Below are 16,193 nucleotides of genomic sequence, written 5' to 3' on the forward strand. Positions count from 1 at the left end.
AGCATTCATAGGTATTCCCACATGCAAAATATGTCTCCAAGTCAACCTAAGGAAATTAAACACAAAATTAATTTTGGGGCACCAAGTTGGGTTAGGTCATGAAAGGGTGTGTCCCTTGGGTTAATTTACCTTCATTCGACCAGGGTATATAGATGATGTGACATCTCATTTTGTCTACCACGCAAGTGAGTTTCTTCTTCGTCTTTCTGAGGTCTCTTGGACAGTCGCACATGTGAGAAAAGGAGGATGAGTTGATTGTTTGAATAATTTTTTCTCTCTCTATTTGACCAAGTTTGATCCGAGTTGATTGAACTGTTTTGGGCCGATTTTGACAAGAGTTGACTGAGCTACAAGAGGGTTGCATGTATACAGGAATTTGACCACAATTAACTACTACAATGATAGGGCCAAAGTTTGACCACAAACTAATTGTTTGACCAATGTTGAATTCTAAGCATTTTGGTTGGTTTGACCATCATTGACCTGTTGCTATTTTGACTGGTATTTGGATTTGTATTTGGTGCAAATTTCTAAATGAATTGTTCATTTGTAAACCTTACTGAAGAATAATTTATCCTAAAGAAAATTTGTTGGGTTTTCTCCCAAGGTTGGGTTTCCCAGGGTAAAAATATTGTCTCTATTGTGCATGGTTATCTTTCTATGATCTTTACTATTTCCACTGCATTTATTGTTGATATTTTCTAAAGTGTAATTGCTCAATGATATCAGTGGCATAAGAATATTGTGTGAAAATAATTAGGAAGTAATTATTTGACAAAAGATAGTATTATAGTATGCTCTCGTAGAAAAATCAATGCATAGTAAGGTTGAGACCACAAAAAGTGTTCATTGAAGGCCTCAAAATGACTCCTAAAGTTTTCACCTGGAATTTTCCAAAATGGGACTATCATTAAACATAGTCTTGTGCATTGATTCCTCCACTTTTTCCACTCTAAAAGCATCAAGTTGGATAAAAATAAGATAATGATCCAATCCAGATCATACCTCCCCATTTTTGGAGGACTTTGATCCCAAAATTCTTCTACCAAATGGGGTGAGTAAAACCCACCCCCAGTTTCTCTTAGGTGTACCCTTTAGCCTTGCTTGGAAGTTATCCTTTCAACCCAATCTACCAAAGGTCATCCTACCCATATCTTGTAGTTCTGGACCTATTCTACAAAATTGTATCTTCTGTCAACTCTACCTAACAATATTCTACCAAATCCTCTATAGAAGGTAGGTTGTATCCCTCTTCCTAATCTAGCATGGAAGGCTCATAGAGTTTCTTATTCTCTACATTCACCACTGAGTAAATGCACATGTATGGGAGTAGACTAAGTCTATAGGAATTGTATCCAACATTTTCTAGTATCTCTAAGGGACCATATAGTAGAGCATTGATTTTCTTACCAAGACCATGTAGCTTATCCTTGTTCAAGTATAAACACACTATCTCCCACCTTGAACGACTTCTTTGTTCTATGTTGATCATGCTTGGTCTTGTATTTTTCCTGTGACTTCTACAACATCTCTTGTAGTTGTATGTGGATACGCCTGATCTTCTCAACAATTTTTTCAACTTTGATGACATCGACTATGAGATCCTCCCTTACTCCTCCTTACTATCCATATTCAATATCTAAAGGTGAAGGTGGAAAATATCCAAAACAAGTTTCAAAAGGCAACTTACCAACAAAAGTGTGAACTGCTATGTTATGAAAATGTTGTATATACACAGGATTTTTGTAATATCCCTCCCCTTAATAATAAATAAAAATAATAAAAATAATAAATAATAAATAATACAAAAATAATAATTAATAAAATAAATTATAAATAATAATAAATAAATCACTTAATAATAATAAAAATAATAAATCATAAATGTTAAATAATAAATAAGATTAAAAATATATACAAAGAAATAAATAAATAATAAAATAAAATAAAATAAAATAGTAATAACCATACTAAAGCTCTAGATAAGAATAAGGAAACTATCAAAGAAAAAAGGAAATAAAACAAGAAAAGGAAACTATCAAAAAGAAGGAAATAAAACAAGAAAAGGAAACTATCAAAAAGAAAGAAATCAAAAGAAAGTTGCATGAGACTTCTATTTAATAGAGGGCAAGGAAGATGAGAGGCATTATTTTTTCCGGCATTCTATCATTCCGAGATTCTATCTTTCATTCTCTTGGGAGAATGGTATACTAAGACTTAGGAGCACTGGCAGTAGTACGTTGATTGAGGCTCAGGGGTGGCCAGTTGTAGCAGAATCCTTGCACAATTGAGCCTACAGTTTGATGGAGAGTCGTCCCCACAACTTTTTTGTCATCTGGCAAACCTTGATTGCAGGTTGATTACTTCCAGGAAGCCGCATATTTTTCTCGGATCGCTGCCCTGATCAAATTTTTTTATGTTTTTGATCAATTTTGTATGTTTTGATAGGTTAGCAGCTAGTTTCCGGATAATTTATTTAGCGAGAAGTTTGTAGAGACACTGGAACATTATTTTGAAAATTAAAAAAAAAACCAGGCAGATAAAAAAAAATCAATCTGCCTCATAAATTATTACATAAACTATTACAAATTATCCAGATAACTTAATCCCCGGTGCTCGATTCACGTCCTTTATCTCTTGCGCAAATGAACCTGTAATCCGGGTTTGTAGATATTCGAGATTACTTTTAATGAATCTTTTTATAAGAGTCCGGATCCCGGATATATCTAGAGACTGGCTATTACGAAACCTGTCATTCAAACTCATCCAATTCCTCCATATACGCTGCAAATTGATCCGCTTTCTTAGTGATTGATCAATTAACACTTCAATCTTTGACCTCACAATGACAATTCGTCAAATCTGGAGATTTACAGGGGATTTTCAAGGATTACACATTTAAAACACGCAGCGACTGTCTAAGCATCCTGTACAGGCATTCAATAAGAAGTCAATCTAACAAAGAAAAATATTACACATCGATTAGGTCTATAACTACTAATTTTATTAAGAAACCCCAAATCTCCTTTTCATACACACTCTGTCTGCTTTCTCTCTCTTGTGTGTTTTCACGCTACAACAGATTTACTTATACAATAGTATGAGGAATTGATACATATTCCTCCAAATTTAGAGAAAATATAACAACTCTAATCTATTCATATTCTTTTCTCATTTTCAACTCGAATACATTTACTGATTCTCATATTCAAGTGTGTAATGCTTTTCTTCAATTGATGGAAAAATACGTCATGTAGCATTATCTCCTAAAACTGGGCAATTATTCGTGCCGGGATTTTATTGATTAAATAGATTTTTTTATCACCGAAATCTACGCAATTATTCCTCCAACTATATGTATTAAGCATTGTAATTATTCGCGGCAATTATTCGTGCATTTAGTTGTATTAAGCATTGTAGAATCTATTTTATCCATTACGGCAATTAGTTTAAAGTTAAAAAGAAAAGTATATATAAAGCCCATCACAATAATAATAAAAATTGAAGGCAGCTTAAATTTTGAAACATAATAAATGGTAATATTGTGCAATACAGAAACCTTTTAGGTTTACTGCATTAGTTTACTGCATCTCGTATTTCTTTTTTTTACATGCCTTCCTTTTTCAGAGAAATAAATCTCCCTTTCAAAAAAAAAAAAAAACCCTGCATGTCTTCCACTCTACATTTTTTCATGCATCCCCTTAACATTCAACAGAATGGTGAAAAGTTCATCGGCCTTGCCTTCTCCAACCTAGCAATGCATATAGAAAAAGACCGAAATCTATGATTGCGCAAGGTTTTTTTTTTTTTCTTTTCAGATAGAAGTTTATATAGATGTCATTTCTGTGCTACTGAATTGTTTCTGGGCTAGTTTTTAAATACCAGAATGACTTCCTAATGCTTCTCATTTCTTAAATGGGATCCCTTCTCATGCATTATTTTTCTTCCAGTAAAACACAGCCACACCTCTTCAAGACTTGTTCTGTTTTTGAAAATGCGTTATACTGACTTTTGATGCTATTATATTGGTCCTGATCTAGAAACTTTCTTGAGGATTTCCATTCTGATGGCATTGAGTGAATTACTAATTTGTGAGATATTCTTATTAACCATAATTTCTTTAGCCGTATCACCGTTTTGACATAGGAGAAAAACTGTTAGCTTTGTTAAACTATAAATAAATGCCATAATCCTTCCAGAATTGACTTTGTTTACAGACTCAAAAATTTACGATGTTATTAGATTAGTGGCTATCTGGGAAATTAGTGTGATATGGATCAAAGCATTCAATGAAAATATATGATGTAACCATATCCACAACTTCATTTACTGGCTAACAATGTGAACTCGATACCCTTTCTACTATTCACCGATTTAAAATATCTGTTCACATCGAAATACAAAATCCCTTTTATCGCTGAAAAGCGATTTAGCCTTATGTGTTCTTGTTTACCATTTTCTGAATCTCTCAACCTTTATAGCTTATGGAAAGACTCGTACCGGGATGCTGGTGGGACTATTTACTATTCACAAGAATTTCTTTTTAATGAGGCTTTAGCTGGATAGCTCTTTACATTAATGTTAGCTCATATTCCTTAGTACATATGATTGGATTCGAATGTTCGAGATTTCCGGTTGTAATACCGTGGAATTAAGCTGGACTTCAAATATTTTTGTTTCTGTTGCACTTCTCGGGTTGCATGAAGAAATCCTGATCGTTCATCTAGCAAGTGGTATCAGAATGCAAGGTAAACTCAATTCCAGTGTACTTATGTTTACAATTACTCTGATTGATTTGCATGCTGATACTCTCGTTACACTGCTCTTAATTGAGTGTGAATTTCATGTATAAGGAATAGTGTGTTCTTTCAAGGTCATTTTTTTAAGGACATGAAGAAATGATAGCTTCATGGCACAGTTAAATGAGAAGCTAAATCAGAAAAGGAAAGATATTTTAAAAACACCTCAATTATGGATTGATGACTTGGATACTTTCCTTGAACCTCTCTTTCTTTGGATGCAAATACGTTATCTCCTATGTTGCACGAGTTTTAGAACTTGGGTACGGGTGTCTGGAACGGCTAGAGGTTTCCCCAAAATTTTCCAGGAAACGGCTAATTGGGAGCGGCAATATTATATAATAAACGGTGACCAGTTTTGGCGACCTTATCAATCGTTCTGAGTCTGATGCTGTAAATTGAATTTAGATTAACGAATGTTTCAAATTACAATGTGAGGTTGATCAGTTGGTCTTATAGTAGGGGCAAATTTCTCGACATTATTGTCAAAAGGAACAATGGAATTTGTAGGAACACGCATAGCCTTATGCATGCAATTCTATGGCTAAATGTATTGTAAATTAAGGGATTCAAAATGGTGTTGCCTTTGCAGGTGCGCTTGCAGGCAGACCATATAATTAATAAAATGATTTATTTATTATTATTTATAATTTATTTTATTAATTATTATTTTTGTATTATTTATTATTTATTATTTTTATTATTTTTATTTATTATTAAGGGGAGGGATATTACAATTTTCATCCCAAGTCTTCGAATGCTTCTTATTGTAACCTTTCAAAGGTTGCACCAAAGTCTTGTTGACTATTTTTTTTTCCCATTTGTATGTGGATGGAATGTTCTCAACCTCTACAACTTCATGTCCATATTCTCCCACAATATAGTCTAAACTATGCTAAGAAATCATATGTCCCTGTCTAAATGATGCTCCTTGGTATCCCAAAGTGCACCTAGACCTGTGTAGAGAACAAGTTCACTACTTCTTTCTTGGTGATGGTCAAATATATTTGAGATGCAATTTGAAAACAATTTATTCAATTATGATCCCTAAAATACTATAGATATCTATTGTATTTAGTATACCTGATGTTATATTTTCAATTTTCCATCTTTGAGCATCTAGATCTAAACGAAAGTTTGAGCAAGAAAAAAACCATATACAAATAAAAAAAATGGACAACAAAATTAAGGAATCATGGAAAGAATGAGAGTTTTAGAACATTTTTTTATAATTCATGTATATTGCTTACATTGTATTCCATGGGAATCCTCCTGGGTTATTCTTAGAGTATGATAAGTTACTTCGATTAAGTCTTTATACTGAGGTAGGAGATTGATACACTATCTAAAAGCCATATACCATAAGAAGTTATGGTTTTCAAGTTGAACCATATTAAAAATATTTACATTAAAATACTTCATATAGAGGATAACCTTTGATAACATTCTTTTTTGCCTCTAGAAATTGCACAAATACTTCTAATTTTCCAACTAAATTGTTTGATAAAATGATAATCTTCAAGTTTGGAGAAGGGAGAGGCATGGAAATATGGCCCATATCATATCATTTTTAATTTTAGGATACAATCAAACCTTCTTATAGTCAAAATACAAATCTAGAATTAGAAATGATTTCTAAAATAGAAAATTGGCAAGAGATCCAAAAAATTTTGCAGGTAAACATGTGTTATTAGAGAAACAACAAGAGGTCAAAGGAGAATCCCCATTACAAAATTACAAAATCCAAAAAACAATAACAATTGATCATGATAAATAAGTAAACAAAGTGGAGGCAATGGCAAAGTCAATTTTCAATATGATTGTGAATTCAGAGAAAGGTGCACTTGTGGGAAGATATGGATTGGATAAATATTACACCACAAAAAATACATCATAAAATGAGAGTAGAATCATATAATTCAAGTGGATCTACTATATTCAATTAAGCAATATTATTGTAACAACCTCCCATCCACCCCATAGCCCATACTAAGGGTAGAACAAGGTGTTATTATCATTGGCCCGACCTCCAATGTCCTTTTATGGAAACGAGGTCTAAAATTTTTGTCATTTTTCAAACTCCTTAAAACCTAAAATAAACATCGCCATTACGTCCATCTCATTAAGAGATTTCTGGTGATATAATTTTTTCCTCAATCCAAAATTTAGATCAAAATATATGGCCATTTAAATGTTTGACCAATAACCTCTTGCCGCATCTCCAAATTTTCCATGTGGCACCCACATGGTCCCCAGGTGGCACTCCACCTCATGCCATGTCATCCCTGCGTGGGTCCATATCAGCTTACCATCTAGCCTTTGTCCCATCAGGGTTCCACCTCTTGTCTAAAACAAGAATTCCTTGTTATAACACAATTTGATGCTTTCATGGTCTTGCCAGCCCCAGAGGCTCAAGAAGGAACCTCTTCACATTAATCACTAGAATTTTCCCATCTCGACCTCCTTTCTTGGCCTATCGTAATTGTGCACACTCGGCTCCCTGAATTCAGAGACCCTGAGATGGGAACTATGACATTAACTAGTGGGAATTGATTCTTGTCTACCCTTGATACTTAGTCATTTTAACAACTCCTCTATCCTAGGCATGTATATATGTATATAAGCGGACCTTCACAAAGGACTCTCGATGCTTGGAAGCGTTAATCCATCCTGAACTTTGTGATATATATAATAATATATCTCTCTATAGTTTTAGTGCTAGTGTATACATATTTATATGGGACCAAAATGAGGTTTCTCGATGCTTGACCCAACTATCTCTCCTAAGTTTTACTCGCGCGCGTGCAAACACACACACACATATACTCAATAATTCCCTTAGCCATTATAACAGACCATAAAACCACTCAGGAAGCCATATTTGATTTTCTTAAATGTAATAGAGACTACAAGGAGTCTTACACTCCCATTTCATGAATATTTCCCCTTCTAGCACTCATTCGATACATACAAGGGAAAACTCATCTTATTGGTTGCTCATGCTAGAACACAACAACATCAAACAATCATACTAATATCACAATCATTATAGTTATGCATAAAGGAAAGGTTTTACTTTCTGTGTCAATTTCACAACTCATGCCCTACCATTTCCAAACTTTTTAATATAGAAAAAGAACAACCAAATAAATAGGGAATCACACCCCTCATGCCTTGGAAATGTAACATATATCAAGCTCATTGATAAACGTAGGAATTAGCCATCCTAAATACCATTCATATAGGAAATAAACCTTTCCTCGTCAATAACGTAGAAATGACATTCTTTATCATTCACATAGGAAGTAAATATGTCTTAATATTAACATAAGTGTCTAATTAACTCAATAAGCATCCATATAGAATTTATATAAGGTTCACATACACAGAGATTTAGATAAACACTTATCTTATAATGGAAGTATGGAAACTAATATTAGGACTTCAACTCTCCACCCAACCTTAGATTGGCTTGCACAGTGATATTTCTTGCAGCCAATCAGCCTCGAGCTAGATTTTAGAGCTTAAGGAAGAGTGGTCAAAGGAAATTGCTCACACATTGAACACCACTAGGAGTTCAGAGATCCAATTATCTCCACCCAACAACCATATACCTTGATACCCCATTGCCTCTACTCTAAACCAAGAACCCAGAGGACACTAGAACACTACAAATCAGCTAACACCCTGAGATAATTCCTTCTTTTATTCACCATTGTAGTAGGATTATTCCAGCCAATTTATTCTCCCACGCTACTTATCTCCTTGTTGTGCATCCGTGTGCACTCCCTTAAGGTTGAGTTCTCTCCTCTAGTGCATATTCCACTCTTTTGTTTTCTCTATTGTAGTGTCCCATTGAACCAAGGTTGTAAGATTTATTTTCTATTGTGCACACCCCACTTATTTGATGCCTCTTTTTCATGTCCCCTTCCTTTGCATTATTTCATGCAATGCCATGTTCCATCTCCTTAGAAGGCTATCATCTCCACTCTCCTAATTCCGCCTTGTGTTATTATTAGGAATACTTCTTCATTTTTTATTTTTTTCTATGTTGCATCTCTATTTTCTTCTTCCTTATACTGAGCTTCGTTCTTGTTGTCACATGCTAAGTCTCCCCAACACACATTATGCTTCCTTTCCTAACCACATTGTGCTATCATTCTCGAGGGATATCCCAACCATCTTCCTATGATGATCATTCTAACCATCTTCATGGTAGGGTGTTGTCGGGACATTTTCCTCAATTACAACTACGTGTGGTTATGGTTGAGCTATCATGCCAACTCCATACCTCTCTTTCATCATTCCTACTAGTGTTCTTCCATTTCATTAATTTCTATCCATTTTTCTTGTGGACTTGCCTAAGAGAAATATGGGCTCATCCTCTCTTCCACCAACTTAATTCAATGTGCAGATAGCTCATTAAGGCACACTAATCAACCCCCCATGACTGGAATTAAATGTTTTTCTCCTCCCATTTCCAATAATATTTGTCCACAAGTTCTAAATTCCGTGTCCCATATCTCATCCATTTAATTTCATCAAATAATTACAATTTTTACAAGAGGGGGTTAGCCCAAAGGGGCCATCACAAACCCCGCCCCATTAGAGGAACACCATCCTTGGTGTTATAATCCTGAACACAAATTCTAAAAAATGCTTAATCCCAAGCATAATTCACTATGAGCTTTATAGACACATCTCAGTTACAATCATGTTATACATGCACATTTTCTTTCCCGACAACTTAATGGAAATAAAAATTCATTAAAATGAACCATTTTCCAGTGGCTCTTTATAATTATGGGCATGCCTTGTCCAACTTTTATGACTTTATTTTTCCATAGTGCTACTTGCCTCCATGTCTAGCGCTACTGTCCAATGTGCTCAGTGCTCCTTCAAAAAAAAATTGGTTCCTTGTTGCCTGGGATACATCCAATGTAACCTTGATCCCAATCCGTCATGCCCATGACTATGTTTGAAAACCAATTCTTGTCTCGACATCCCCTTCTTTGATTCCCAATCCCTTAGGCGATTCAACTCCTCTTTCATGTAGTCACTCACCTTCCAAGTTTAGGCACCCCCTTCCCTTGGCAAGGTTTCCTCATATTGGAAGAGTTTCATAACCAAGGCATTTACCTGCTGCAACACAGTGGGAGATCTGCTGGATCGATTCTTGTAGTGAAAGAAGATGGAAAATAGTGGAAAGATGGATATTGGGAAATTCAATGAACAAAGTTTTGAGTTTTGGAAGCTCAAGATGGAGGATCTGTTGGTGGATAAATATTAGTGGATCACTGTAGATCTAGGTACGACACCAACTGGAATGTCGGTAGAAGGCTAGGTGAAGTTAGATCATAAGGCAAAGATAGTAATATGATTGTGTCTATGAGATTCAATATTGTTGAATATATCAGGGGAAGCTACAACAAAGGATTTGTGGGACAATTTAAGTACTTTGTATCAATCTAAATATTTGGTGAACAAATTTTTCCTACAGAAAAAGTTGTATAACCTAAGGATGAAGGATGGAGACTTCGTGATAGAGCATCTAAATGCCTTCAATATTGTGGAAAGTCAATTGTTATCTATTGACATTAAAATTTCATATGAAGATAAGCGCATCAGCCTATTGTGTTCTCTACCAAACTCGTGGGATAGTCTGGTTGTTGCAATATGTAGCAATACAACTACCTTGAAGTTTGATGAAATAGTCTCATCCTTATTGGCGGAGGACATGAGATGGAAAAATATGGAGAGCCAGAATGGACATGCCTTATCTGTGTGAGGATGGTCCCAAAACAGAAACAAAAATAATTCCTCAAGTGGGAGATCTAAATCTAGAGGGATATCTAAATCTCCAGGAAAATTTGTAAATGTATATTGGAAATGCGGAAAAGAAGGGCACTACAAAAAGGACTGTAAATATAAAATTATTGAGAAAGGAAAGGGATATGACGATGCTCCTTTTGTAGAGGAAAAAACCACCTCAAATGAAGGTGGGGATGTGTACTTCGCTTCTTCTTCAAGTACACACATAGATCATGAGGCATGGTTGATTGAATTAGGTGCATCCTTTCACTTCACTCCCCATAGGGAGTGGTTCTGTGAGTGCAAGAAATATGATGGTGGTGATGTATTCCTAGGGGATGACAGAAAGACCAAAATCATTGGACGTGGAAAATTCAAGCTAAAGTTGCAAGGCAGAAGGATTAGAATAGTTCCTGGTTTTTTTCACATTCCTGTATTAGCCAGAAATTTGATTTCTGTAAGCGATATGGATGAAGTAGGTGTAAAAATAGTGTTCGAGAAAGATACTTGCAAGATGGTTTATGGAGCACTAGTATTGATGTGGGGAGTTCAGATTAGAACTTTGTACAAGCTTCTGGGTAGCACTATTATTGATGGGTGCAATAGTTCTATGGTTCGTGAAGTTGTAGTAAAAAATCCAGTGGTCTTTGGAGAAACGACTATGTTATTGCATCAAACACTGGGACACATTGGAGAGAGATTGGGGAAACATTGTATATATGAGAAACAAAATCGAGTGAGCTCCCCTTCTAGTGCTAAGAGGGAAAACATGATATTAGAGCTTTTGCACAGTGATGTGTTTGGACTTGTGTCAGTTCCATCACTGGACAATTCTGTGTACTATGTCTCATTTATAGATGACTTCTTGAGGAATACATGGATATATTTCCTTACAAAGAAATATGAAGTCTTTGACAGGTTTAAAGAATTTAAGGTGTTGGTGGAAAATCAGATAGAGAAGAATATCAAGGTGTTGAGGGAAAATAATGGTGGAGAGTTTTGTAAGAAGGAATTTGAAGAGTTTTGTAAGAAGTGTGGTATGGCACAAAAAAAGACGACTCCATACACACCTCAACAAAATGGAGTTGCAGAAAGAATGGATAGGACTTTTATGGAAAAGGCAAGAAGCATGCTCAGTGGCACTGGATTAGGGCAGGAACTCTGGGCAGAGGCCATGGATACTGCATGTTACTTTTTTAACAAATCACCTTCATCGACATTGGAGGATACGACTCCACATGAGGTATGGACTGGTAAGAAACTATCCCTTTCACATCTAAGGGTATTTGGCTATGATGCATATGTACATATTCCGAAGGAATAAAGCACCAAGTTTGATAGTAAAAATGAAAGGTGCATCTTTATTGGGTATAAGGATGGTTTAAAAGGTTATAAGCTTTGGAACCTAGAAATAAGGAAGGTTGTGTACAACCGAGATGTAGTGTTTAGAGAGGTAAAAGATATTAAACATGAATTCCTACCAAAGGAACCTGAGAAGATAGAGTTTGAACTAAAAGGGGAAGAATTAGACTCTACAATAGAATAGGAATTAGAAGAGGAAGAGCCACACACTCTAGTTTTTAGAAGATCAGTTCTGATGCAGGAGCATCTAGGCCTAGCCAGCAATGTGATGGAGTGGTCACATGTTGTGGCTAATGCAAGTTTGGAGGAAGAATTGGTTATTCAAATTGTATTAATTTCAAATTATGTAAGTGGTTAATTTGTTGCCTAATTCTGAACAGAATTGGGAATAAAATGGCAAATGATCCTCCCTGCGTGGAGATCAAGCCAAGTAGTCTAGTTTGTTTAGATTAGGATAGGATTTGATTTCTAAATATGTAGTTTATCCCTTCAATTGTGAAGGAAATTGTTAGATAGGAGATATATGTAATTCCCTTTCTTTTTTGAAGAGGGATTCGAGACAAGAGAGACAGGGAGAGAGGATTCGAGAGAACTTGTAAGCCTACAGGTAGCATAGGAAGACAAGGCCGCTAACTAGAATAATCAAGCCAGAGAGGGCAGAGAACCCCAAATATAGTTTTGTATTTATGTCTGTACACAGTGAATTGATTTTGGAGTGGAGGCGGTATATTGTGAAGCGGCATATTGTGATCGCTGATAGCGATTAGTGATAATCGCATCGGACCTCCACTGGAGATAGTGCCGATAGTGTGGACCACTAGAACCCCGATTGTCGATTTAGTGAGTGAATCTGAGCCGTCCGATCGGCCAGATCTCGATCTGTGGAAATACACATATAATTGTTGGAAAAGGCGTTAAAGCGCTGTTTTAACGTTTTGAAAGGTATTTTGGTCCCGAAAGGGAAAGAGCAATGTTTTAAGCCTTTTCATATGCTTTTCATTTCCGATAGTGAAAGGACTTATATATTGAGGAAAAGGGGTGTTCGGCGGGGTGATTATTGGGTCATTTTTGATCCATTTGTGGTTTTATATTAAACCATTGTTTTCGACTGCATCATTTTGGTATCAGAGCAGGTTTGTGATTGAAATAAATGATAGCAGAGCATAATTGTAATTGAATAATTGGGATTAAACAGAACATAGAAATTCTGTATGAGGGAATTACAAATAGAGTTATGTGCTAGAGTATTCAACATAGGAGAAGTGAAATGGACAAAGAATTGGATGAGTTGTGGAGACTCATACAACAACATTCCAATAAAACAAATAATGGGAAAAATACGGAAGGAAGATTGGCTGGAAAGAATGGTACAGGTGAAGGGAATGAAAAACTATGAATTAAGATGAGAAAAATAGCAGTAAGATATGTGAAAAGGACAGCAACAGAAAGTGAAAGCATGGATAATGGGACAATACAACATAAAGGAGGGAGACCTGAAGGACAACCAACAACAGCAGTAACCAAGGTCAGACTACCAAACCAAGTATGGGATCCAGGAGGACACAGATTAGAAGCGTATGATCAGGAGATTATGATTAATTTAAACTTTGGTAGTCTGATGCAGGAGTAGCTAGGCCTAGCCAGCAATGTGATGGAGTGGTCACATGTTGTGGCTAATGCATGTTTGGAGGAAGAATTGGTTATTCAAATTGTATTAATTTAAAATTTTGTAAGTGGTTAATTTGTTGCCTAATTCTGAACAGAATTGGGAATAAAATGGCAAATGATCCTCCCTGCGTGGAGATCAAGCCAAGTAGTCTAGTTTGTTTAGATTGGGATAGGATTTGATTTCTAAATATGTAGTCTATCCCTTCAATTGTGAAGGAAAATGTTAGATAGGAGATATATGTAATTCCCTTTCTTTTTTGAAGAGGGATTCGAGATAGGAGAGACAGGGAGAGAGGATTTGAGAGAATTTGTAAGCCTACGGGCAGCGTAGGAAGAGAAGGCCACTAACTAGAATAATCATGCCAGAGAGGGTAGAGAACCCCAAATATAGTTTTGTATTTATGTATGTACACAGTGAATTGATTTTGGAGTGGAGGCGGTATATTGTAAAGCGGCATATTGCGATTGTCAATAGTGATTAGATAATCGCATCGGACCTCCGCCAGAGATAGCGCCGATAGTGTGGACCACTAGAATCCCGATCGCCGATTTAGCGATTGAATCTGAGCCGTCTGATCGACCAGATCTCGACCTGCGGCAATACACATATAGTTGTTAGAAAAGGCGTTAAAGCACTGTTTTAACATTTTGAAAGGTATTTTGGTGTCTAAAGGGAAAGAAAAATGTTTTAAGCCTTTTCATAGGCTTTTCATTTCCAATAGTGAAAGGACTTATATATTGAGGAAAAGGGGTGTTCAGCGGGGTGATTATTGGGTCATTTTTGATCCATTTGTGGTTTTATATTGAACCACTGTTTCCGACTGCGTCAAGTTCGAGAGAGAAGGCAGCCATAGAGGTATAGTCCATCTGCTTTCTATTCAAATTTCTTATTATCTATTACTAATAATGGTCCTGGAACTATTAGCGAGGCAGTTGATTCAAAATATGGAAAACTCTTGAAGGATTCCATGGTTGATGAAATGACATCTTTGGACAAAAATGAGGCTTGGGATCTAGTGGAGTTTCCATGTAGAAGGAAACCCATTGGCAACAAATGGGTATTTAATAAGAAGATGAATGCAAAAGGCAAGGTGGAGAAATACAAAGCTCAATTGGTAGCAAAATTTTTTTCCCAAGTATTGGGAATTGATTTTGGTGATACTGTGTCTTCTGTTGCCAAGTTAGATTCTATTAGATTACATTTACCAGTTGCTACTGCTTTTGATTTTGAGGTAGAACAGATGGATGTGAAGACAACATTTATTCACGGGGATTTGGAAGAAGAGATCTACATGAAGCAACCAGAAGGCTTTGCAGTGAAGGGTAAGAAAGAACTAGTATGTAGGTCAAAAAGTTATTTATATGGGTTAAAGCAATCATCAAGGATGTGGTATCAAAATTTTTGATACATATATGTGAGGACTTGGATTTACAAGGAGCAAAGAATATCACTATGTGTATTTTAAATTAATTGGTGACCATGTTATTTATTTTTTCTTATATGTGGATGATATTTTGCTAATTAGAAATGATAAAGCAATTATCTAGGATTTGAAGACCCAATTGTCCTATAAATTCGACATGAAGGATATTGGTGTTGCAAACTATATTTTGAGCATGGAAATTAAACGAGATCGAGAAAAGAGGAAGCTTTGGTTAAACCAGAGGAAGTATGTTGAGACAATATTGTAGAGTTTTAATATGCAAATTGGTGAAGTTTCTTATTCCTGTAGGTGTAAAGTTATTGTAGTTATGAACAGATCTGATTATGACATGAAAATGGAAGATCACTTAAACAATAATGGATTCTATGAAATCCTAGATAAAGATCCTAGCGCTAAAATTCTTAGGGATGTGACCAAGAAAATAAAAGATTCATCTCTTGACACTATTACAAAAAAGAGAATCACCCTGACTAGCTCCATTACTCTTGGAATATATGGTGCCCCCAAAGTCCATAAAGAGGGCACCCCATTAAGACCCATAGTTAATACCATAGGTTCTCCCACCTACCTCCTTGCTCAATACCTTGCAAAAAAGTTACGTCCCTTAGCTGGAAACATGTCATCCTATATTAAAGACTCTGCATCATTCGTTCAATGGACCAAAAACCTTGAAATGAAAGATGAAGATATCATGGTTAGTTTTGATGTTGTTTGCTTCTACACTATGATTCTTATGGATGAAGCCATCGAAGTTATGCAATCAATCACTGATAGCGAAACTATCAATCTCCTCAAAACTTGCTTAAAATCATCTTACTTTAGCTTTAAAGGAAAAATTTATACTCAAACTCATGGAGTAGCAATGGGATCACCTCTATCTCCTATAATTGCGAACATTTACATGGAACATTTTGAACAAAAATCCCTCAAATCCTTTCCCTACTCCCCTGAAGAATGGAAAATATTTGTCAATGATGTTTTCGCAAACTGGAACCATGGTAAGGACAAACTAGAAGAATTTGGTAAGGACAAACTAGAAGAATTTTTAACTCATATTAATGGTCTTTCAAATCACATTAAATTCACTATCGAAGTAGAAAAGAATAAC

This window comes from Pinus tabuliformis, chromosome 4_1, assembly GCF_031772625.1.
Source record: "Pinus tabuliformis cultivar Carrire ecotype Pingquan chromosome 4_1, CPIR1, whole genome shotgun sequence".
Classification (NCBI taxonomy): domain Eukaryota; kingdom Viridiplantae; phylum Streptophyta; class Pinopsida; order Pinales; family Pinaceae; genus Pinus; species Pinus tabuliformis.